Consider the following 19,231-nt stretch of genomic DNA (forward strand, 5'->3'; position numbering starts at 1 on the left):
TGCCGCATTTGTTGAGATGGTGCAGCCCCAAATAGGGCCCTCAAGGCCCAGGGCTACTTCAGAGCATCCTGCAAGATCATCTACAGTTGCTCCAGTGAAAGTCAGCAGCTTTCTGCCAGCTGTGCTGCAGCCACTGGGGTAGCACTGCATAGGAGTGCTAGAACAGGCAAAGGCGCCTGCAAAACGGGCGCTAAAGGGATTCACAAGGATGATTAGTTCTTTCGTTTGCATTATTGATGTACTTCTGGATTAATTTATTCAGTGATGGTTTTTGCTGTTGGTCTTTATTGAATGATACTGACCAAAGGGATTTTGTAATGGGAAGTCTGAAATGACTGCACTGTTAGGGAATGGTGGATCCATGTTGTGGGTGGGAAGGTCATTTTAACTGAAGCAAAGCCTCATAGTGCTGTTGCTCTCACTCTATCCATTTACACATGGCAGATGTGGTCTCCTACCTTCCTCTTCCCTCACCTTCCAAGGGTGGTGACCTCTCAGGAGGCAGTGGCTGTGCCCTCTTAATTGCAAGGTTTTGGAGGGTGCAGCATATCACACATCGTGGACCCTGTACCGCCACCCCCCTCTAGGTATGTACTGCAGAGATAAACCCACTCCTGATGCCCCCCCCCCCCCCCCCCACCCCTGCTCCTCTCCATGATCTCTGAATAATCTAAGCAGCACAACCTTTGTTTTGGGGGAGCAATGGCTCACTTCATAGTGTTGCAGGCAGCTCCATGGCTTTCATTGAAGTCCTCTGGCCTCATGGGTTGGGATGGCTGATGTGGGTCGTGAGCCATATTTGCAGGGGTCATCCTTGTTGCTCATCAGCCATTGTGTGGTGTGTCTTGCAAGCCCAAAGATGGTTGACATTGCTGTTTGTCACAGGATAAAAATATGGGTGCTGCCAAGATAGTGGACATTCATTGAGATGACCATCTTGGTCTGGTTGTGTACCAACTGCACGTTGTGGCATTGCTTCCTGTTAACATGGGGGGGTCTACATCTTTGGGCAGCCCAATACCCTGGCGAACCAACCTGGTGTTCCCTCCTTAAGGAGAAAAGGCTGGTCCTATCTCCTTCTGTACAGTCCTTTTGTCACCTTGCTGATGCTTCTGTGCATGGTGATCTGTGAAACTTTGCCGATATTACCTGCTCCTACCTTGAAGGATTCCATTCAGTACAATGTAAGGGTGGCAGTAATCCTCATAGCTGCTGGGAGGGCAGTCATTGCCCAGGTTTGAGGCTCCAGGTTGACTTACTTTGTCAACCTTTGTGAAGCATAGCCTGGCTCATTGCAACATAAAAGTGGTGCTCCTGGATAATTTTTATGGCTATGGCCTCTGTACCAAGCCCTCCTCCTTGTCTTTCGTCACAAGTGGCTCTGTTCTATTCCTTTATATGTCCTGCTCATGTTGCAGAGCAAGCGACAGTGCCACTACTGCCCCCATATCTATATAAGGCAATGTTATTTTCTGATTTTTCTTCCCAAAGTGCTACCACAAATTCTGCCTGAGAACAATTAGGTTAAAAACACCTCAGACTTGTAGAGCGGCTCTTTAAATAGCACCAGGGCAGGGCCAATCTTCCTTCTTAATGCTTGTAGTTTCAGGAATGAATAAGGAAGATGCTGCCTGCACACTTGTTGATCAGTTTTGGTATCCTGGCGTTGCATCAGCCCATTGGTGTCAATAATGCCATGATCATGTCCTTTCAATGCCTTCATGTGCCACTCCAGTTCAGATATGCCACACGGGAAGTGGGTAGCAGCACTTTGCGGGCAGGGCTAATGAAGTTCGGACCCTTGGAATTTCAAATAGCATATCCTGGAATGATTAATCATTTTTAAATTCATTTACGGGATGTGGGTGTCACTGGCTAGGCCAGCATTTATTGCCAATCCCTAATTGCCCTTGAGAAGGTGGTGGTGAGCTGCCTTCTTGAGCCCACAGTGCTGTTAGGGAGGGAGTTCCAATATTTTGACCCAGCGACAGTGAAGGAATGGCAATGTATTTCCTAGTCAGGATGGTGAGTGGCTTGGAGGGGAACTTCCAGGAGGTAGTGTTCCCATGTATCTGCTGTCCTTGCCCTTCTAGATGATAGCAGTCGTAGGTTTGGAAGGTGCTGCCGAAGGAGCCTTGGTAAGTTTCTGCATTGCATCTTGTAGATGGTACACACTGCTGTCACTGTTCGTCAGTGGTGGAAGGGAGTGAACGTTTGTGGAAGGGGCGCCAATTAAGTGGGCTGATTTGTTCAGAATGGTGTAGAGCTTCTTAAGTGTTGTTGGAGCTGCACCCATCCAGGCAAGTGGAGAGTATTCCATCACACTCCTGACTTGTGCCTTGTAGATGGTGGACAGGCTTTGGAGAGTCAGGAGGTAAGTTACTTGCTGCTGGTTTCCTGGCCTCTGACCTGCTCTTGTAGCCACAGTATTTATATGGCTAGTCCAGTTTGGTTTCTGGTCAATGGTAACCCCCAGGATGTTGATAGTGGGGAATTCAGCAATGGTAAAGCCATTGAATGTCAAGGGGCGTTGGTTAGATTCTCCCTTGTTGGGAATGGTCATTGCCTGGCACTTGTGTGGCGCGAATGTTACTTGCCACTTGTCGCCCCAAGCCTGGATATTATTATATTGCTGCATTTGGACATGGACTGCTTCAGTATCTGAGGAATTGCGAATGGTGCTGAACATTGTGCAATCATCAACTACATCCCCACTTCTGACCTTATGATGGAAGGAAGGTCATTGATGAAGCAGCTGAAGATGGCTGGGCCTAGGAAACTATCACTATTGTGTGCACAAAACACCTGGAGGAGCACTTTCCCAGAAAACTGTCATAAGCTCAGAACTACCTGGTGACAGGAAACCTTTTCATGGCTTTGTGACTTAACCCACTTAAATGTTAATGCTAGCGGTACAAAAAAAAGCTAAAAAATCAATGAATACTGCAATCAGTTTTTCCATAATCCCAAACATTTGACATAATTAACTCATGTCGCCCATCCACAGCAACTACTTTTTCTATAGCGAGACGTCAAAAATAGCAATGGAATTAAAATTGGTTTTTGGTGGTGTTGGTTGGGGGAAAATGTTGGTCAGAACGACAGGAAGACACCATTGCATCTTGTTCAATAGTGCTGTGGGATCCACCCAAAGCAGCTGACATGTCCTCAGTTTAATGTCTCATCTGAAGTACAGCACCTTCAACTGGGGTTGCGAAATTTGGATGGAGGTTTTATTGAAGGTTTTGTCATATGACCTCCTTCCAACTCCCATTGGTTGTCTGATGTGTCCAACCTCACAGTGCGTCACCTTCCCTTCTGATGATTCTTGGCTATTGGTCAAAGAGCCCATGTTTGATATTTTTTATGCCTCTGAGACTTTTCCCCTATGCTGCTCAGAACAGTGTCTGAGAGATTAATTTTAAATTCAGGAGACTCTGGAACAATTTTCACAAGTGTGAGTAGACCTATTCCAGCAATACCACCTTCCTTTAGAACTGGACTTAAATGCCAGTTTGCTTTATTTGCTGTGCTCCTAGAGTGAAGTACTGAATTGCCTCTGTAAATTGCTGAATGATTATATATCTGGAAAAACTTCCTCCTTGAGGACCCTAAAGGATATTTTCCAGACATATTTCAATACTCAGTTTTTGAAATTATTCTGTTGTGGCAGACTGTGACTAGAGGCTAACCTATAAAATGTTTATGTGCGTGTCGCAACAATTGTGTTCTTATTTCACATTTTGTATCCACATTATATATCAAGGTTGAAATAGAACACTTTATTAAGGTTAAAATAAACTATATGCAGCAGCTTACTATTTGCTGACAGAACATCATCTTCAGTCATCTGCCTGGAGCAGTGTGCCACAAACTCAGCTACTATTTGACGCACTGTCAGATACACATTGTTAAGGCAACATGTCTTAATTACATGCTCAAACCAATATCTGGCGTTGATATTTAGTGAAGGAAAAGACACTTGTAAATGCTCATGCTTAATTATTGCATCAACCTCTGAACTGTGCACGTTCAAACTTTAGGAGACCAGACACAGAGAATTACATTTCTTTTTGTTAAAAGTGGTACAAAGTGCCAAGTGGATGATCCATCTCGGCCTACTCCGGAGGTCCCCAGCATCACAGATGCCAATCTTCAGCCAATTCGATTCACTCCATGTGATATGTGATATCAAGAAATGGCTGAAGGCACTGGATACTGCAAAGGCTATGGGCCTGGCAATATTCCGGCAATAGTATTGAAGACTCGTGCTTCAGAACTTGCCGCACCCCTAGCCAAGCAGTTCCAGTATAGCTACAACACTGGCATCTACCTGGCTATGTGGAACATTGCCCAGCTATGTCCTGTACACAAAAAGCAGAACAAATCCAACTTGGCAAATTACCACCCCATTAGTTGACTCTCAGTCATCAGTAAAGTAATGGAAGGGGTCATTAACAGCGCAATCACGCGGCACTTGCTTAGCAATAACGTGCTCACTGACGCCCAGTTTGGGTTCCGCCAGGTCCACTCAGCTCCTGACCTCATCACAGTCTTGGTTCAAACATGGACAAAAGAGCTGTACTCCCGAGGTGAGGTGAGAGTGACTGTCCTTGACATCAAGGCCACATTTGACCTAGTGTGGCATCAAGGAGCCCTAGCAAAACTGAAGCCAGTGGGAATTGGGGGGAAAACTCTCTGCTGGTTAGAGTCATACCTAGCACAAAGGAAGATGGTTGTGATTGTTGGAGGTCAGTCATGTCAGCTCCAGGACATCACTGCAGGAGTTCCTCAGGGTAGTGTCCTCAGCCCAACGACCTTCAGCTGCTTCATCAATGACCTTCCTTCCATCCTAAGGTCAGAAGTGGGGATGTTCGCTGATGATTGCATAATGTTCAGCACCATTCGCGCCTCCTCACATACTGAAGCAGTCCATGTCCAAATGCATCACGACCTGGACAATATCCAGGCTTGGGCTGACAAATGGCAAGTAACATTTGTGCCACACAAGTGTCAGGCAATGACCATCTCCAACAAGAGAGAACCCAGTCATCGCCCACTGATGATCAATGGCATTACCATCACTCAATTCCCCACTATGAACTTACTGGGGGTTACCATTGACCAGAAACTGAACTGGACTAGCCATAAAAATACTGTAGCTACAAGAGCAGGCCAGAGGCTAGGAATTGCGTGATGAGTAACTCACCACCTGACTCCCCAAAGCCTGTCCACCATCTACAATGCACAAGTCAGAAATGTGATGGAATACTCCCCACTTGCCTGGATGAGTACAGCTCCCACAGCACTCAAGAAGCTTGACATCATCCAGGACAAATCAGCCCACTTGATAGGCACCACATCCACAAACATTCACTCCCTCTACCGCCGATGCACAGTAGCAGTATGTACCATCTACAAGATGCACTGCAGGAATTCACCAAGGCTCCTTAGACAGCGCCTTCCAAACCTATGACTTCTACCATCTAGAAGGACAAGGGCAGCACATAGATGGGAACACCACCAGCTGGAAGTTCCCCTCCAAGTCACTCACCATCCTGACTTGGAAATATATTGCCGTTCCTTCACTGTCACTGGGACAAAATCCTGGAACTCCCTTTCTAACAGCACTGTGGGTGTACCTACACCACATGGTCTGCAGTGGTTCAAGAAGGCAGCTCACCACCACCATCTCAAGGGCAACTAGGGATGGGCAATAAATGCTGGCCCAGCCAGTGAAGCCCAGACCCCATGAACGAATTTTTAAAAAATGTAATTTTGTACTTTAAAAGAGGCCATCGTCATAAGAAGGACACAACAGTATTATTCAAATATAGTCATGCATAAAATTGGCAAAATATGCTTGTGCATTTTCATAATCGGTCAGCCTTTTATGCTGGTGACCTTCACGGTGAGAGGCAATCGCTTGCATTGAGTTAATCACTGTGCATGTCAAGGACATGCATATTGGGAGCTGTAATGGTTGATGCATCTCCATAGTACAGATGACTTGTACCCATGTTATGTCAGATGTGTACTTAGTTACTAGTCATTCATCACTGAGGCATAAAGATGAAAAGACAGAATTAGGTTTTGCATTTATGTCTAATTCTGTTGCTTACATTCATTGTTCTACTTCAAAATTAACCAGGAAATGAAATATTGAATTGGTAGTTTATAAAGTCTTTGCATTATTTGGGTTTACTGAGTTTATAAGAGCATGTTGAGACTTCAGAATTAATGCTAATTACAGTTATTTCATTTGGATCTTCCAAGATGATGCATTGAATATTCTGTCTCCAAATATTTTGGCCATCACTAATTATCTTAAAAGAAAATTATATCCAAGATACACTAATAATTAAAATCTACAAAATAGATATGGATAAATTACAGAAGGCTAATATGCAGGTACAGCAACTAATTAGGAAAGTTAATAGAATGTTATTGTTTGTTGCGAGAGGAATTGAATATAAAAGTAGGGAGATTATGCTTCAGTTGTACAGGACACTGGTAAGACCACATCTGGAGTATTGTGTACAGTATTAGTCTCCTTAATTAAGGAAGGATGTAAATGCATTAGAAGCAGTTCAGAGAAGGTTCACTAGACTAATACATGGAATGGTCGGTTTGTCTTAGGAGGAAAGATTGGACAGGCTAGGCTGTATCCGCTGGAGTTCAGAAGAGTAAGGCGACTTGATTGAATATATAAGATCCTGGGGGGCCTTGATGGGGTGGATGTGGAAAGGGTGTTTCCTCTTGTGGGTGAATCTAGAACTAGGGGTCACTGTTTAAAAATAAGGGTTTGCCCATTTAAGACAAAGATGAGAAGAAATTTTTTCTCAGGGTAGTAAATCTTTGGAACTCCCTTCCTCAAAAGCAGTGTCTTTGAATGTTTTCAAGGCAGAGGTAGATAGATTCTTGATAAACAAGGGGGTGAAGGATTATCGGGGGTAGGCGGAGGTCAGATCAGCCATGATCGTATTCAAAGGCGGAGCAGGCTCGAAGGGCCAAGCGGCCTACTCATGCCCTTAACTCGTATGATCAAAAGGAAGAACCAAAATTGAGTGCTTGATGGATTTTCTGATCTAATTAAATGTTAGACTGAGTTCCAAGTTCCAAAATTACAAAGTGAAATGTTTCTTGCGTTTCCCAGAAAGGGCCTTGTTTTTGAAATAATTTTTTTAACCGGATGAGCATTAATTGATGAAATGGACTTCAAATTTTTGAATTGTAAACTTAAACTCATCTTCCACTTTTAAGAAGACCAAGTTTTTCTTCCTAAATCTTGATGGAAGTGACTTGTTCAAATGCAGAGATAAGGTAATGAACATGTAATTTACCAGCTTGGGACAGTCAGTATTAAATATAAAATAAAAAATGTTGTAGCTGAATGTTGTGATACCTGATTGGAGCCAACAGCATGTCAGCCATCCAGATGCAACATTTGTGCAATTCAGATAGTTGACATTTACACTAAGAAAGCCTGAGGCAGGCTCTGATTTATTGCATGTAAACCAAATCTCTTCATTTTCCATCAGCAAAGTCAAAGCTTCAGTCACATAAATGTTCCAACAGTGGCTGCCATGTCATGTTGACAGTTCCGTATGTACAGTGTTTATGGCGTTCAAGCTACCTGAACGGATTCCTAAGCTAAGGAGAGGGAATGATGAAATAATGACAAAAAATGCTGGAAATGCTCAACAGGTCAGGCAGTATCTATTGAGAGAAACAAAGTTAACATTTCAGGTCGATGACCTTTCATCATTTCTGATGTCTATTCACTTATGAACAAAGGCTTGCCACCCTTGGGCTTATCATTGATGATTGTATGAGCAGCACCAAAGACAATGGCTTCGGTCCTCTCAGTATATAATTAGAGGAAATTTCTGCTCATCCAGAATAGGATATCGAGCAAGCAATTTAGAGATAGTAGAAGAGTCGAGAGAGGTAGTGGTGACGAGGTACAAGATAATGCTGTGTTTTCAAATGACTTTGCCAAGAGGCCACATGTAGATGAGAAATAAGCAGATGTCAAAGGATAGATTCTTGGGAGTCACCAGAGGCAATGATACAAGGGCAGGAAGGGAAGTCATTGCAGGCGATTCTCGGCTTTGATTAGATAGTTCAGAATGTAACCACGCAAATGCAGGTTTACCCAGCTGGAGGACAGTGGAAAGACTTCGGAGGAGGATGGTGTGGTCAACTGTGTCAAAAGCTGCAAGTAGGTCAAGAACAATAAGGAGGAATACAGGAAAGTTTAACTTTGTTGCAGTGACATAGGATGTCTTTTGTGACTATAGTAAGAGCTGTTTAGCTACCGTGGCAGGGCAGAGACTTGATTGCAGGGATTCAAACATGGATTTGTGGGAAAGGTATTTGGGAGGTGAGACCACATTCAAGGACATTGGAGAGGAAAGGGAGGTTGGAGATGGAGGCTAGTTTGCAAGGGTGGTGGGGTCAAGCGTTGGTTATCTGATGAAGGTAGATGACAGCAGATTTGATGATATCTAAAGAGAGGGATTTGTTAACGATATTTTCTAATATGAGAATCAGGAAAGGAAGTTGGGTGGCCAGCAGTTTTTTATTGTAATAAGGTCGAAGGAGCAGGAAGTGGGTCTCATGAACAAGCTGAGCTTCGAGAGAACATGAGAGGCGACTGACGAGATGCTGGAAAACATTGCTGGGCAACGGGCAGTGGAGTGGGACTAACTGATTTGCTCTTGACTGAGAGTTGGCACGCGGCTTGGGAGCTGTAATGGTTGATGCAACTCCATAGTACAGATGACTTGTACCCATATTATGTCAGATGTGTACTTAGTTACTAGTCATTCATCACTGAGGCATAAAGATGAAAAGACAGAATGATGGGCCAAATGGACTTCTCCTGTGCTGTAACCAGTCACACTCCTTGGATTAATTACATCAAATTTGGTCTGTGGTCAGGGACAGGAGGGTGTGACTGTGAGCGAGGCAGGTATGGGGATCCAGAATTTAGCTTTGGAGGAACCTCAACTGGCATCCTTGTCCAGTAGGTATGAGCTTCTTGCTTCCAGTGTGGACCAGGGCACAGATTACAGGGAGGATGAGCAAATTGACCACAGCACCATGGTACAGAGCACCATTCAAGCCGGTGGAAAAAAGAGAAATGTAGTAGTAATAGGGGATACCACAGTTAGGTGAATAGATACTGTTCTTTGCAGCAAAGACAGAGTCTCGATGGCTGTGTTGCCTACTTGGTGCCCTCTTCTGGGCTGGCGAGGAACTTGGAGTGGTAGGGGAAGGATCCAGTTGTCATGGTCCACGTAGGTACCAATGACATAGGTAGGACTAGGAAAGAGGTTCTGCTGAGGGACTACGAGCAGCTCGGGGCTAAATTAAAAAGCAGAACCACAAAGGTAATAATCTCCGGATTACTACCTGAGCCACGTGCAAATTGGCATAGGGCGTAAGATTAGAGAGGTGGCTCAAAGATTGGTGTGGGAGAAATGGGTTCCGATTCGTGGGGCACTGGCACCAGTACTGGGGAAGGAGAGAGCTGTTATGTTGGGACGGGCTTCATTTGTACCATGCTGGGACCAGTGTCCTGGTGAATCGTATAACTAGGGTTGTAGATAGGACTTTAAACTAATTAGTGGGAGGGAGGGTTCAATTGAAGGGAAGTTTAAAAAATCAAAAAGAAACGAGAGAGCAGAGGTGCAGGGTAGCGAAGAGGCGAGCAATAATCAAATTGTGACAGGTAGGGCAAGAAAATATAAGTAGAAGAGTGCAGCAGAAATTAGAACCTGAATGAGTAATAATGGTATAAAGTCAAAGCTTAAGGCTCTTTAACTGAATGCACGCAGCATTTGTAACAAGATAGATGAGCTGACGGCACAAATAGAAATAAATGGATATGACTTGATAGCTATTACAGAGCCGTGATTGAAGAGTGTCCAAGACTGGGAACTCGATATTCAAGGGTATTCAACGTTCCAGAAAAATAGGCAAAAAGGAAAAGGAGGTGGGGTAGCTTTGTTAATACAGGAAGGTATCAGTGCGGTGGTATAGGTGCAATAGGTCGTGACGTTGAATCAGTTTGAGTGGAAATAAGGAATAGCAAGGGGAAGAAGTCACGGATGGGAGTCATCTATAGGCCCCCGAAGATTTGCCTCACTTTAGGACAAAGTATAAATCGGGAAATAATGGAGGCATGTAAGAAGGGTACTACAATTGTCATGGGTGATTTTAATCTGCATATTGACTGGACAAATCAGATTGGCAGGGGTAACATGGAAGATGAATTTGTAGAGTGCATCAGGGATTGTTTCTTAGAATAATACATTGCAGAACCTACCCGGGAACAAGCTATTTTAGATCTAGTAATGTGTAATGAGGTAGGATTAATAAGAGATCTTGTAGCTAAGGATCCTCTAGGGGGTAGCGATCACGACATGGTAGAATTTCAAATTCAGTTTGAGGGCAAGCAACTCGGGTCTCAAACCAGTGTCCTCAAATAATTAAATAAGGGCAATTACAGAGGTATGAAGAAAGAGTTGTCTAAAGCTGGCTGGGAAAATAGACTAAAAGTTGAGCAGTGGCAGACATTTAAGCAGATATTTCATAACGCTCAGCAAAAATTTATCCCAGTCAAAAAGAAGGACTCGATGAGAAGGATGAACCACCCATGATGAACAAAGGTGGTCAAGGAGAGTATCCAATCACAAGCTAAGGCATACAAAGTGGCGAAAACTAATGGTAGGCCAGAGGATTGGGAATTTTTAGGAAGCAGCAGCAGATGACTAAAAAGCTAATAAAGGGGGAGAAAATTGATTATGAAAGTAAATTGGTGAGAAATATAAAAACAAACAGCAAGAGCTTCTACGGGTATATAGAAAGAAAGAGAGTAGCTGAAATTGGAGGATGCAACTGGAGAATTGATAACGGGGAACAGGGAAATAACAGATAATTTAAACTAATATTTTGCATCGGACTTCACTATAAACACAAATATATCAGATAAGCAAGGAGCTAATTGGAGGAAAGGTCTTGTAACAGTCTCTATCACGAGGGACAAAGTATTTGACAAACCATTGGGACTAAAGGCAGACCTGGTGGCCTGCATCCAAAGGTTTTAAAGGAAGTGGCTGCAGAGATAGTGGAGGCATTGGTCGAAATATTCCAGAACTCACTGGATTCCGGGAGGGTCCCAGCAGATTGGAAAACTGCTAATATGATGCCCTTGTTCAAGAAGGGAGGGAGACAAAAAGCAGGAAACTATAGGCCAGTCAGCCTAGCATCTGTCGTTGGGAAAATGCTAGAGTCCATTATTAAGGAAGAAATAGCAGGACATTTAGGAAAGCTTAATGCAATCAAACAGAGTCAGCATGGTTTTGTGAAAGGGAAATCATGTTTGATAAGTTTGCAAGAGTTCTTTGAGGATATAACAGGCAGAGTTGATAAAGGGGAACGGCTAGATGTCGTGTATTTGGATTTCCAGAAGGCATTCGATAAGGTGCCACATAAAAGGTATTGAACAAAATAGGATCTCACGGTATTGGGGGTAATGTATTAGCACGGATTGAGGATTGGTTGACACACAGAAGACAGAGAGTTGGGAATAATGGGTCTTTTTCAGGTTGGAAAGACGTAACTAGTGGAGTGCCACAAGGACCAGTTCTAGGGCCTCAATTATTTACTACCTATATTAATGACTTGGAGGAGGGGGCAGAGTCTAATGTATCCACATTTTCTGACGATACAAAAATAGATGGGAGGGCATGTTGTGAAAAGGACATAAAGAGCCTGCAAGGGGATATAGGCAGGTTGAATGAGTGGGAAAAAACTTGGCAGATGGAGTTTAATGTAGGAAAGTGTGAGGTGATGCACTTTGGCAGGAAAAATCAAAAGGCAGACTATTATTTAAATGGAGAGAAACTCCAAAAAAGCACAGCGCAGAGGGATCTGGGTGTTCTTGTGCATGAAACACAAAAAGTTAGTCTGCAGGTGCAGCAAGTAATTAAGAAGGCAAATGGAATTTTGGCCTGTATTGCTTGGGGGTTGGGGTTTAAAAATACGGAAGTCTTGTTACAACAGTACAGGGTGTTGGTGAGGCCGCACCTTAAGTACTGTGTACAGTTTTGGTCCCCGTATTTAAGAAAGGATATACTGGCATTGGAAGCAGTTCAAAAGAGATTCACTAGACTGATTCCTGGGTTGTAATGGTTGATTTAGCAAGAACAGCTAAACAGGTTAGGCCTTTATTCATTAGAGCTTAGAAGAATGAGGGGTGATCTTATTAAAATGTGCAAGATTCTGAGGGGGCTTGACAGGGTAGATGTTGAGAAGATGTTTCCACTAGTGGAGGAATCTCGAACTAGGGGACATAGTTACAGAATAAGGGGACACTCATTTAAAACTGAGATGCGAAGGAATTTCTTCTCTCAGAGGGGAGTGAATGTCTGGAATTCTCTACCCCAGAGAGTTGTGGAGGCTAGATCACTTAAAGTATTTAAAGAGGAGGTTGATAGATTTTTGAAATAGCTGGGAGTTGAGGAGCTGGCACAAGAGGAGTTGAGGACTGGGGCAGACCAGCCATGATCTAATTGAATGGCGGGGCAGGCTTGAGGGGCCGAATGCTCTATTCATGCTCCTATTTCTTATGTCGATCAGCCATGATATTGAATGGCGCAGCAGGCTTGAAAGACCAAATGGCCTACTCCTGCTCCCATTTCTTGTGTTCTTATTTTCTTTTTAAGGATGTTGTAACAGGGTACTTGGAAAATCACTATGATTAGGCAGAGTCAACAAGATTTGTTGAAAGGGAAATAGTATTTGTTAAATGTATTAGTATTTTGAAGGTGCAACTAGCAGGGTCAATAAGAGGGAATCAGTGGATGTTGTAGATTAGGATTTTCAGAAGGCTCTGTAAGGTACCACATAATAGGTTTTTGCACAAGATTGGGTCTTTATGGGATTGGGGGTTATTTGTTAGGATGGATTCAGGATTAGTTAATAGATGGAAAAGAGAGACCAGGAATAAATATGTCATTTTATGGACAAGGTCTAACTAGTGGAGTACTGCAAGGATCAGTGCTTGGGCCTCTGCTATATACAATGTATGTGAATGGCTTAGGTAAGAGGCAGGCTTGTATGATATATCCATGTTTGTTATAGAGTCATTATGGCACAGGAGGAGGCCATTTGGTCCATTGAGTTCCTGCCAGTTCTCTGTGGAACCACCCAGTTGTTCTCATTCCCTTACCCTAACCATATAGCCCTGAAAGTTTATTTCCCTTGGTTACCAATCTAATTCATGGAGGTCTTATGGTGCAGTGGGTAGCACCCCTGCCTCTGAATCAGAAACTCCAGGTTTGAGTCTCACCCCAGCACTTCATGGCGAAGGAAGGTGCATTCATAATGCAGCCAAACAGGTTGATATTAATCTGCAAATCCTTCCAACACACACCTATGGCAGGTGGTAAGAGTGGGAGAGATTCCTGGTCAGCCATGTGCTGGAAAGAAACTTGGATCCTCTACCATCGCTATTGTTACGATCTCAGCTGATATTGCTACTGGACAAGTCAGATCCCAGGGTGGAACCCGGCTTGATAGATCCTTAGAAACGTGGAGGGCTACTGAACAGAGTAACAGGAGTCAGCTGATGACCTTTTAACAAAATAATAAAGCATTTATTAAACAAGAAAAGATGAACCATATTCCAGTACTCCTTCACCCACAACTATACCTTTACAGATATATACAGATTTGTAAGGATAACACAAGTTACAAAAGCTATCTTATACCCTAAGTTTCACAGTAAGTACACTGACAATGTAAACCAATAGGCAACCTGTGGTCAGGCATACCACGTTCTGAAATCAAGTGACAGTTGCCATCCCAAATAGATGCTATGGATCTGTCATCAACTCCCCCCCCACCCAAACCTCCCCTGATGCTTGTCACACCATGAGCCAACTGGTCTCACTGAACTCTGTCTTTCACACAAAGGTTTCTAATCTCCACTCCCGAAGAACTCGCTTTGGAATCTTCTCCCAAACTATGCTTTTTCTCAGATGCCTTCCACACAGGTCCACCTCCAGGGTTTCAAACTCTCCTTCTGATGTTCCTCTCCCCTGGATTGCCACATGCATTCAAGCTTTGCATTCCGCGCACTCTCTCTCAAATGCTCAGCTGTGCCAACAGAACACCACTGCTTCACATGCTCATAGTAAAGAGTTACGGATCTTCGGCTGCCTCCTTGGATCTTCTGGCTTCTCTCGAATTTTGCTTTAAGTCTGCATCCTACAGCTTTCTCCCTTTCAGCTTGGAGCCTTCCTCTCTGCTCCTTGCTTTTAACTTCTCTTAACAGGACCTTTTCCAGATTCCTGCCCTTGTCTTTTGACTGAACTGTCCTCTTGGGACCTTTCCTGTTTCACTCCCCGGTTTTGGGACTTTTTTCTTTGGTTTGGGACTTGTTCTCTCTCCCTTTCGCGTGTCCAGCTTCTTCTGGCACTGTCTTCCGAATGGTGTTCTCTTCTGGGTCGCCTGATCCTCTTCTGGTGCTGTTTCAATTTCATTTCCTTTCTTCTTCTGCCTAAGCGCAGAGGTGGCTTTAAATCTTAAAAACAAAACTGCACATGTACGCAGGACCGGTCTACATGCTGGCACATGCGCAGAAGCCATAGATCTCAAGAAGGAACGATCTGTGCAAGTGCAGCTATTCCAGGGCTGGCACATGCGCAGAAACCGCTGACGCCCGTCGGGAACTGTAGTTCCCAACTCCAAGGGCCTGCCCTTCATTTTTTAAAAGCTAAGTTTTTACTTTTTCATATCAGGGGTCTGTAACACTATCCATAGCTTCAGACTACAACAAGCATATAAAAGTACATGTTGCCAAAGCAATTCAGATTCCCCGAGTGATCGTAACACATCACCACCACTTATCCAATTACCTTTTGAAATCATTGATTGACTCTGCTTCCACCACCTTTGTAGGCAACAAGTTCCAGGTTATTACCACTCACTGCATTTAAAAACAAGTTCTTCCTTGCAAACCCCCTTGTAGCTCTTGCCCAAAACCTTAAATCTCTGTCCCCTAGTACTTGCACCATCAGCTAACAGGAACAGCTTTTCTTTTGTCTACCATATCTAAACTTGCCATAATCCTGCACACCTTGATCAGATCTCCCCTTAGTCTCCTTTGTTCTGAGGAGACTAACTCCAGTTTCCCCAACCTAATGTTGTATCTAAATTACCTACCCCTGGAACCATTTGGGTAAATCTACTCTGTTGCCTCTCAAGGACTTTCACATCCTTCCTAACGTTTGGAGACCAGAACTGGGTGCAATGCTTCTTCTTAGGCAGTACCTCGGGATCAAGGGTGACTTTCTCCCACTCTGATTCAATGGGTTCCGAAATAGCGGATTGACCCAATGTGCAATCTGCGTACTCTACCACGTTGGGGCAGGTGGTGCTCGAAGGGTCGAGTAGATGAGTTGTTTGGAGGTTTGTGTACTCTCTCCAACACCTAGACTTTGCCTCTGTGTGTTCCCGATGAAGTATCTTGATGTGTTCGGTGCCTTTCTGAATGAACTTTCTCCGTTTTGGTCGGTCACAGGCCGGGGACTTCTATGAGTTGGAAGGGATGTTTGACCTCTTCAGGAATGCTCTGAGAACATCCCTAAAGCATTTCTGCTGTCTTCCTGGGAATCTCCTGCCCTGACCAAGTTCCAAGAAGAGCAGTTGCTCTGGTGCCAGACATATGAACAACATGTCCTATCCAGTAGAGCTGGTTTTGAGTGATTAGCGCCTCAATGCTGGGCATGTTAGCTTGGGAGAGGACACTGTCATTGGACTGCAATTCTTGCCACCAGATCGATCTTGCAAAGGCAGCACTGGTGGTACTGCTCTAGTGCTTTGAGGTGGCTGCAGTAGGTTTCTACGCCTCAAGCATGTGGGAGCGCGGCGATCCCTGCTGCCTGGTAAACTGTGACTTTATTCTCCGGTTTGAGATCCTGGTCCTCAGTCTTATTTTCCTCTTCATATCCCCCTTCAACTTACTGTATTTGGCTTGGTTATCACTTGAAGAATTCACCTGACATGCATTATACACTTTTTTATGTTTCATCATATTCTTGTTCTCCTTCATCGCCCAATAAGCCCTCATTTTGGTCTCTGCCATTCTCTCTTGTTAGAATGTACTTAGCCTGTACATGAAGCATGTCTTCCATTGTTCAGTTTTTCCTGTCAAACTTTGGTTGCATTTTATTCTGGCTAGACCTCCTTTCATTCCATTGAAGTTAGCCCTCTTCCAATTTAATAGATATTCTTTAGATTGTTCTTTGCTCTTCTCCATTACTGATCTAAAACTTATGATATGATGATCACTCTTATCCAAGTGTTCCCCCCTCCACCCAGAGATACTCGGCCCACTTGGCCCAGGTCATTTCCCAGCACCAGATTCGGCAGTGCTACCTCAGAGTTGGACTGAGAACATATTGGTCAAGGAAGCTCTCCTGAACACATTTCAGAAATTCCTTCCTCTCCTTTTCCTTTAACATTACCCTAATCGCCATTTTGGGTAATTAAGTCCCCCAATATTTTTGCACATTTCTGTGATTTCGCTGCAGATTTGCTCCTCCATCTCGCTCATGGAGGCCTATAGGATATCCCAAGGAATGTGATCATACCCTTTTTGCTTCTCAGCTCTAACTAAATGGTTTCTGTCCTTTCCCCCTCAAGGACATCCTCCCTCCAATATTACAATCTCTTCCTTAGTCAGTACTGCATCCCAATTTCCTTCTCTATCTTTTCTGAACCCTTTGTATCCATGAGTGTTAAATGCCCAGACCTCTCAATTTTTAAGCCACGCTTGTTATTGCCACTACATCATATTCCGTCATGGTTATTTGCGCTTGTAGCTTGCCAACTTTATTCACTCACTTTGTATATTTGCATAAATGCATTGGTGATGATACAAAACCAGGTGAAAAAATAATCTGTGAGGAGAATGTAAAGATGTTGTGAAGGGATGTAAACATGTTAAGAGATTGGATTAGAAGATGATAGATGGAACATTATGTGGGCAAGTGTGGAATTATTCACTTTGGTAGGAAGAATGGAAAAGCAGAATATTTGTCAAAAGGTAGGAGACTAGTAAATATTGGGACTCAAAGGGATTTGTGTGACCTAGTAAGCCCTCACTTAAAGTTGCGGTTGCATTCCTGAAAATCACGACTTTAAGTAAAACAACAATAAGTGAATCATAGGTTCCCATGGGAATCAATTTTAAAGCTGGAGTTTGGTTCCGTCGGACATTTTTGCCCGGAAAAAACAATATACAAGTTAAAATACTGTACTGTACTTGTACAGCACTGTGCATTCCCAGCTGGAATAACTTGCAAGATAAAATAAATTACTGAAAATAAAGAAATACCATATAAATTCAAATTAGATAACGCTAAATCACCCAAACAAGCCCTGAGTAGCGCAACTTCTGTGTCTCACCCACAGCACCCCTGAAACTCACTCAACTTTTTGCTTGCTTTTTCCACTGTCTGTGTGCGTGTGTGTGTGTGTGTGTGTGTGTGTGTGTGTTTCTCTCTTTTCCCACTCTCTCTCCTCTCCCATTCTGTCTGTCTCTCTCTCTCCTTTCCCACTCTGTCTCTCTCTCTCTCTCCCTTTTTCTCTCCAGAGTCTGGACCCTTTCCTGACAGCTTGCAGGGGGTGCCATGGATGGAGCTAGGGGACAGTGGAAAGAGCAAAGGCCTCTAACCCTCCCCCACCACCCTGATTGACTCGCATTTCATCACCCGATCAGCCGCTGGCAGCTTCCTGTCCCTGCCCTACGCTTCAGCTGCCAGATCTCGGGTCTCACTCCTTCCCTGCGGCCTGGGCCTTTGATGACTGTGGCAGTGGCTTCGGCATCAGAACATGGCGACAGCTGGCCCAGAGTTCAGCATGGGGCAGGGCCTGAATGCAGATGACGTAAAACCAAAAATGGCGACACAAATTGTTTTTTAAAAAGCCCTAAAGAATAAACAATGTTAAAGTGAAACAGCTTTTAGCAGGGTGTCTTAAAGTGAGGACTTACTGTAAACAAATCAGAAAGTTAGTGTGCAGGCACAGCAAGCAATTAGGAAGGCAAATGGTATGTTGGCCTTTATTGCAAAGGGGCTTCAGCATGACAGATAGGAAGTCTTGCTGCAATTATATGGCTCTTTTTGAGACCACATCTGGAATACTGTGTACTGCTTTGGTCTCCTTAATTAAGGAAGGAGGTACTTGTTTCAGAGGAAGAGCAACCGAGGTTCACAAGACTGAGTCCTGGGATCAGGGGATTGTCTTATGAGTAACAATTGAGTTGAGTTGGCCTCAAGTGTGTCAGCCATGGCTCAGTTAGTAGCACTATCATCTCCAAGCCAAGGTTACAGCCTCAAGTTCCACTGCAGGGCTTGAGCGCAAAAATCAAGGCTGACACTTCAGCGTAGTAGTGAGGGAGGTACCATTTTACGGATGAGATGTTAAACGTAGGCCACCTCTGCCTGTTCAGGTGGATATAAAGAACTTATGGTATAGGCTGGAAGAAGAGGAAGGGAGCTATCCCAGGTGTCCTGGCCAATATTTATCCTTCAGTCAATGTCCCAGTTAGATTATTTGGTCATTATCTCATTGCTGTTTGTGGGAATTTGCTATGCACATATTGGCTGCTGCATTTCTTACATTACACCAGTGCCTACACTTCAAGACTACTTTATTGGCTGTAAAGTGCTTTGAGACGTCCAATGGTTATGAGAAATGTTACAGTAATGAGATTTATAATATTGTTATGTTCTGGGGCTGTGTCTTTAATTTAAGGTAAAATGAAAGGGGTCATGTGACCTGTTCTGAAGTCTGCCTGACAGAGAGCCTGGGTAATTTGATTGTTATTGGTTAAAGGCGCCCCAGATTATTTTATTGGGAAGAAAGCGCAAGGTGTTTACACTTAACACACAGGCTGCTGCCATTGTTTCCCACAGTGGATAGATTTGTCCAAAGTCCCAGAAAAGTTTGAGAATGTTGGGTTGTAAGTAAATGTGCTTTAAACTACCCATTTACTTCCAAGGTAAAAGAGAGTTGGGATCTCAAGGATAGTTAATGAGCACTTCGACCTAAATATGAGGCCCATGTGATTCACATTGCCCTGGAGATGGGCTTTGAGAGGACAAGGGTCTGAGATATCCTTGAGAATTTACAGACAAGGTTAGTTTGC

General features: G+C 43.8%; 1 protein-coding gene across 5 annotated transcripts in view; it reads left to right on the forward strand.

The window, feature by feature from the left end:
• Window positions 1–19,231, forward strand: part of LOC144690711 (putative helicase with zinc finger domain) — a 453,895-nt gene that overhangs the window by 231,370 nt on the left and 203,294 nt on the right. The window lies entirely within an intron of this gene.

The sequence above is a fragment of the Cetorhinus maximus genome, chromosome 15, assembly GCF_964194155.1.
Source record: "Cetorhinus maximus chromosome 15, sCetMax3.hap1.1, whole genome shotgun sequence".
In the NCBI taxonomy this organism is placed as follows: Eukaryota; Metazoa; Chordata; class Chondrichthyes; order Lamniformes; family Cetorhinidae; genus Cetorhinus; species Cetorhinus maximus.